This window comes from Oreochromis aureus, linkage group 7, assembly GCF_013358895.1.
Source record: "Oreochromis aureus strain Israel breed Guangdong linkage group 7, ZZ_aureus, whole genome shotgun sequence".
NCBI classification, from domain to species: domain Eukaryota; kingdom Metazoa; phylum Chordata; class Actinopteri; order Cichliformes; family Cichlidae; genus Oreochromis; species Oreochromis aureus.
Window position 1 is genome coordinate 50,279,255 of NC_052948.1, and position 7,107 is coordinate 50,286,361.

The following is a 7,107-nucleotide window of genomic DNA, read 5'->3' on the forward strand; positions in this document are numbered from 1 at the left end:
TCTATACGTATGCAGTTTTAGGTTATATGTACAGAATCGAATAGATACATAGGACATACACCAATTAGTGGATATCAAAAGGAAATTTCATTGCATTGCTTCACCATCAAACTAACAACATAATTAAATCTAAATCTAAAAGTACAAAATCTAAAAATGCATCTGAGATATAAACATGAAAGAATAGAACTAAAAATGTCTGGCGAAGGAAAAACTGTACAGGATCTTGAAAATAAATTTAGCAGCAAAACACCACTCTACATCACCATTCCAGACATGCTGTGCTGCCCTAAATATACAGCCATTTATAACAGTCCATGAGCAGGTACAGCAATGTGTATATATGGAGAAAGGGGAGAGGGGGAGTGGTTGCTGTGGGTTATCGAGAGTTTTATGAAGGTAATTAAATTATTATTTGTCATTTCAGTTTAATATATATATATATATATCTTATACAATACAAACTGTATATACTATAGTACACAGTACATAAACCCCCCAAAAATGTCATGAATGTGCATGAAAATTTCAAACTAAACTCTGCGGCATCCTCAGGTTTATTGAAATGCTCAGAATGATGCTCTACAGGCTGTCATCTCGCTAACCAGAGCGTCAAATGGGAATGGCCAAGATCCACGACTGACAAGTGCAACAAGTGTTTGCGGAGAGACGCAACCAAATAATGCATAATGGCGTATCCTCTACTCTAATCCTCTTTCTGTCAATGACTTTACTAATTCTGAATTCCATTTGAAGTGTGGAACAATCATCTGGAAGCCGGTGAAGGATTAAAGTGACACGACTGTTAAAATCATGAAAGGATAAATGTTGACATGGGAGTCTTTGAAATCAAGAAGAAGATGGATAAAAAGACAACAAAAGGAAAGTGCCATTAGCATGAAACAGAGCGAGACAGGTAGCGTCTACAGATGTGCTTAGATTCTGTACATTTATGGTCCCTGTGGAATTTATGGCAATGTCTTCCCCCATCTCGTTGTGATTGCCTTGATGTATTGAGGCTCTGTCAGTACCCAGGCGAGGACATTGTAAAAGGGACCGCATCAATTTGCAGTGAAATCCTCGGCAGGATTTGGAAGAAAGTGAGCCTGGCGTCAAATCTGCTCGAATTCACATGGATCAGCCATGTAATGAAGAAACTAGCGCCTCTGCACACAGACAGTAAATTCATCGAGGCACAGTAGTTCACCGTCACTGATGAGTATGAGAAAAGACAACTTTTGCATGGAATACAAGTATATCTAAACTAACTTACAATATGCACCGAGAGGAGTGTTTGAACCAAACAAGAAAGGCAGATGTGTGAAACTGTTGTGCTACAGCAGAAACCCATACGGTAGCACAGAGATACAAATGAGTTTTCCTGTGTAGTTCCGTTGAATCTGGATGATACTCCACACTCATTTGCAGAGAACAATCTTTTTCCTTTACCACATTTGGCATGCTTGAGAATGAAAGTCTTTTAAAACAATCAGCCAACCGAGTCTTATTCTTGACTTCAAAATTGTGGCGACAATTTCAGTTGGCTGAACAAACTCAGCGTGTAGCCTGCGCAAACTTGGCGGAAAGTCTGCAAAGCACCTGAGGGAATACTATTGCCTGGGACCCCCTGCTGCTTTGTAACCATTCAGACAAGTCTACCTCAAGCTTTCCTGTGACACAGGGAAAAAAAAAAGAAAAGACAGACCGTGCATGCAGCATACGGTATTCTACTTGTCAAAATCACTCAGCTGAGTTCATTCAAACAATTTCGATTTGAAAGCTCCACGTCAATTACAAGCGGGAGGATGCAAATCCAGGCATGTACATTGTGTACACAGCCTTTATGACTTTCTTTTTCTCTGACAGCTGCATCGCCAAGGAACTGCTTTAGAAAACACTCTCTTGTCACTTCCATTCCGGTTCCCGAAAAGCCAGATATCACAAAGATATGATGTAAGCTGACACATCTGGATGGCTTGGATAAGTTTTAGCTGTCATCTGTCATATCAGAGTCCCTTTGAATCCATGGCTAAGCTGCTGATTGGACAAAACGTTTGAATGTCATCAGATAGGCGACGCCCTTTATGAGAGTGAATTTGGACAGACTGTGAATTTCAAACAGAATATGTATTAAATGACATTATTGCCAATCTGTTCAAACTACTGACAGATTTTCTTCTCATCCTTTTTGCCATCTCTGCTTTAACTCCTTCTGTTTTTGCCAGTGCTTTCCCTCATCCCATGTAATACAGTACTTCAAACTCCACTTTGCCCTCCTACATTATCTACTCCTCCTATTCTCTGTGCATCATTCTCACCTCCCCCTCTCTCAGTGCCACAGATCCTTTAGCCCCCACCTGCCACCCACCTCTTTCATGCCGCAGATTGGTGCAGCTGGCTGTCATGATGTGAGGCTTGCTGCACCGACACTAGCAGGTATGGCCTCCCTTTTATGATGACACAATGTTGTAGTGATGAGTTACGCTTTCAAACAGTGATTTGATGTCACAGCTGTCAGTGCTTCACTTAGCAATGCAGGAGCTGGCTGCCATATCCCCGCAGGGAATGCGTTATCTGAAAAACTAATGAGCGCTGCACATCATCACAAAAAATTTCCTGACATTACACGCGTTTAAGAAAGTCCTTTTCCAACCTGACAAAAATGTATTACCTTTGCGGTATACATAACAGGGGCTGTTTATATGGCATGATGTTTGGTTAACAATACTGTGACCCAAACAGATAAATAAAATGTGGGAAGTTGAACTTAATGTATTGTTTTGCATTTTTTACCATATTTTTTCCAACATGATTAATTATCTTTCCTGTGGCGCACTGTAACACTGTGATAGCTCATTACAACACAAACAGTAGCAGCAACATAAACTGTCTCATCTGTGCAATGTGCTGCGTACAACTATAACATTTAACGTTTGACAACTTAGCTTGTAATACATAGGCGGAAACCCTGCATAGGAAAAAAAAAAGTGCAGAATAACTTTATATTGATTTGTAGTGACCTTTCTATTTAGCATGTTGATAATATACTGAAAAAGCTTTGGTCATAACATTTCTCATTTTTTTTGTTAAAAATGCAAAGCTCATTTCTATTTCTGTTTAGCTGCACCTTCAACTCTGCTAAAACTAGATTCTCCAAATCGTGCTGAAAAGGTACTTTGAGCAAAACAGACTTGTTGCTATTTATTGCCAAGCCATTGTTAGCTAGCCTTCTTCTATTACTCAGTCGTACCAGCACTCTTAACCAGATCTGCTGCAATAATTCATAGAAATGTTTCTGAGGCAGAGTTTGGGCAAACTGATTTTGCTTTTTGTTTTTGTTCTTTTTTTAACAATAAGCATGGACTGAGCAGAGTGTCCCTTATTTTATAAACTGTTGTGAAGAGAATTTGTTGGTTTTCCTAGGTTGAATGTATTCTAGATGCTTGTATAACCTGCATGGTGTCTTTTGACATCTCAAATACTCCAAGCAATAAGACATATTTATATATAGGTTTGTTCTGTAAACTGATGGGGGTTTTTTTTTAAATAAAAGTATTTTACAGAGAGTACTGCAAAAAAAAAAAAAAAGCGCTGACAAACTAAACCGTGACAGTCATCTTTAATGTTCACTCTCCGTAAAATTGCCAAATGATATGTTGTTCATTTAGATTTATCAAATAATTATAATATTAATAATCCATTGATCCATTCACTTCCGCTTATCCTTGTCAGAGTCGCAGGGGGGCTGGAGCCTATCTCAGCTACCATAGGGTGAGAGACAGGGTACACCCTGGGCTAACACAGAGAGACAGACAACCATTCTTATTCTTATTCTCACTAACATTCACACCTATGGGGAATTTAGAATCATCAATTAAGCTAACCCAACTAATTGCATGTCTTTGGACTGTGGGAGGAAGCTGGAGGACCTGGAGAGAACCCACACAAACACGGGGAGAACATGCAAACTCCACATAAAGGCCCCAGCAAGGTGGTGGAGTTGAACTCAGGACCTTCTTGCTGTGAGGCAACAGTGCTAACCACCAATATTAAATTAAATAAGATCTGAACATCGAAAATGGTTCTTCATGTGGGTGCTCCACAGGATAAAACTCTGGACTGGAGAGTGTACTATATATAAAAGATGGAAGTAGCTGTGTAACCGCTTCCATTGGTTTTGTAAAACCTGGCATTGTCGTCATAAGATCATATTTATTTATTTTTGATGTTCTTAATGATGTAGAGTCATTATAGATTTCCGCTAATCCCAAGCATCGTTAGCTAGTTTAGGACATGACATAGACATGGCGTTCGTGGCTTGTGTGAAGGCACATCAAATGTGGCAAACTGTAATTTATACTTAAGGTGATGGAGTGGATTGCATTCAGTCTTCAACAGAATTTAAATTGATAAGTTATGAAAAAAATATTCCAGAGACTGAATAATCGACACAGAACATTTCATTTAACGGCCTGTAAACATGTTTATGTCTGTTTTAAATTTGGAAGTCTGTGGGGACTAACTTGCCGGAGTCAACTTAAAGTAACTATTCGAGGACTTGCAGTTTGTGGCACTTAAGTCTTGGCATTATGTTTCACTTGTGCAGCATGCTGCCTGTTCACAGTTTTGGTGCTTAGAAATCTGTTGAGATTTAAATGTCAGAATTTCCACAAACCGATAACACAAAATCAGGAAATAAGTCATGATTTGGAAAACGTCTTCTAGTTGATTCATGGAGGGGTGGGATGAGTTGTTAAACACTGCAATCATTTTCAGACAGTCTTTAATGAGAAGCATTTGTAGTGCTACACTCAGTTGTTCACATGAAAAGTGACAGAAAGAGACCTGCAGGGAGAAGTTCAAACCCTGGCTCCTTTTCACGTCTGCACAGGTGGCCATTCGCAGTGTGAAGCCGAACTGTCAGATCCTGACAGTGGAGGGTTGAGGGGTTTCTAAAGCTGTTCAACCATCTGACAAACAGTTCTGATGGAGCATAAATTTTCACATTAATACACCAACACAAAAGGGATTTTGACATGTGAAAGTAGGAAAAACATGGGTGTAAATAATAAAATGAATGGTGATTGAATGTTTTATGGCTGATGTTGTTTCCGGGCTGTGATATTGCTAATGCTGCTTAATGCTGGCAATGCTGGCTGTTGGTGAGAAGGTGACAAACAGGAAGGTCATTAATAATGGGATATTAATAATACATGTTAGTAAAAGTACTGTTAAAATAATATTAATAACTATCTCTCTCTTTTAGTCCACTGGTTTTATGGACTCTTTATTTTCATTACTCTCACGTGGTTCAAAAAATCAAAGACTCAACATAAACATACTATAAATGCAAAAATAATATTTAAACACAATTTATCTGGTTAACATCGTCTCTCTAAGTAGTGTTGATCAACTTTGTTGTGTACTTTAGGAGCGATTTGTCGACTTCAAAGTCTTATATAACGTCTATTTGGCTTTACAGCATGGGGACACAGGGCAGAACAACGAGAAAGGATTTTGAAATTGTGCTCCAAAATTGCTATAAACTTTAATAAGCTCTGTAAGCCTTATAATATGACACTTTGGAACAGTGTTGCTGCTGACGGGAGGACATTTTTCTGTGATTTAAGGGGCCCAGAGCTAAATAGAGGCCGTGAAACAAACCAGGGATTGTAGATCTTTATTGTGTATGAGCTGTTGTTAAGCTGTTGTCAGAGGCCACGAATTTACACCTCTGTACCTGTTACAGCATTCCTCAGAGATTCTCTCTGTTATTGTAATATCAAAAGCAAGGAAGGCCACATTTTCTTATCTGGCTGTCCACCCATCTTCTTCAAACCAACAGCTTTTTATTCAGAACAACCCTGGCTTTAGTAATTAGTTGACTGTTGATTAAAAGGGGCTTTGGAGAGAAAGAAGAGATCTGGCAATTACCCAGCATATTAATCCCCTTCAATGGCTTCATTAGAATGCTCCACGCACCCTGGCTTCAAGTTTTACATTTAAATTTGACTCTTAAATTTTTACACTGCAATTTGCACTTTTAATTTGCTCCTCCCATAATTGGACAGAGCTGTTTTGTGCTTGAGTTGCTTTGTAAGTGGAACCAATGTTCTGCCCTCCCATTTTCCTCACTGACTATGGGGCCCTAAAGGTTTGGAAAAGAAGAAGGGGCCAACAAGTTGTGTTTTTTCATGTTTTCAGCTTTATTCATTCCCTCACTTCCACTGGACTACAGCTGTAAACAGCCGTGAAAAGATTAAGGGAGACAAGGTGACGCGGTGTATTTGCTTCACATATTTGCTGCATGTATTTCGCTATACGTACTTGAAATAATTTGTGCTTGATATGACTCTTTGTTATTAAAAATATGCGGAAACTTAGGTCTGCAGTGAGGATAATGGCAAATTTTGTACATTCATCATTCTGCAAAGTGAACCTCAAACCCCTGCACGAGGAAACTGCAGTTTATATGGAGGAGGGGAACTTTAATATAGATATTAGCTGTACTTATATTAGGCATCATAGTTAGAATATATAGCATAGATGCACAATTGATCAAATTCTGATCGGGATCATGTTTTTGAGTGTGATAAATGAACATTTACTGATACTAAAAATGTGCTCTGCCAAAAGAGAGCAAAACAAAACGCAAATGAAGCACTCCCTAAATCACCGCCCGAACACGTGTCTGCAATGTTCCCTGGGGTGCACAGCTTGAAGTTTCCTGGACTAGTCCGAACGAGTAACACTATGTTAAAAGACAGATGAAAACACAAATCAAATGTCTGGCACACCAGAAGGTGTAGCGTTTGTCCCTCAAAGGAGATCGTCATCCGTTGCCTGGAAATGACTCAGCTTTAACATGAGTGGCGGTAACCAAGAATAAATTGTGTGCAAAGAGTACTGCATACAGCAAAGCGTTTTGTCTGGGCTGCAAAGCAATACAACTGGCTGAAAAAACACCACAAACTGCAGTGTAATGAACATATGAATGAAGGCCAAGAAAGAAAAAAAACCCCAATGCATTGGTTGCTAACATGAATCATCCACGAATCAGCTCAGTTGTCCATAAAAAACAAGGCTGTACAGCGTGTCTTTGTATAC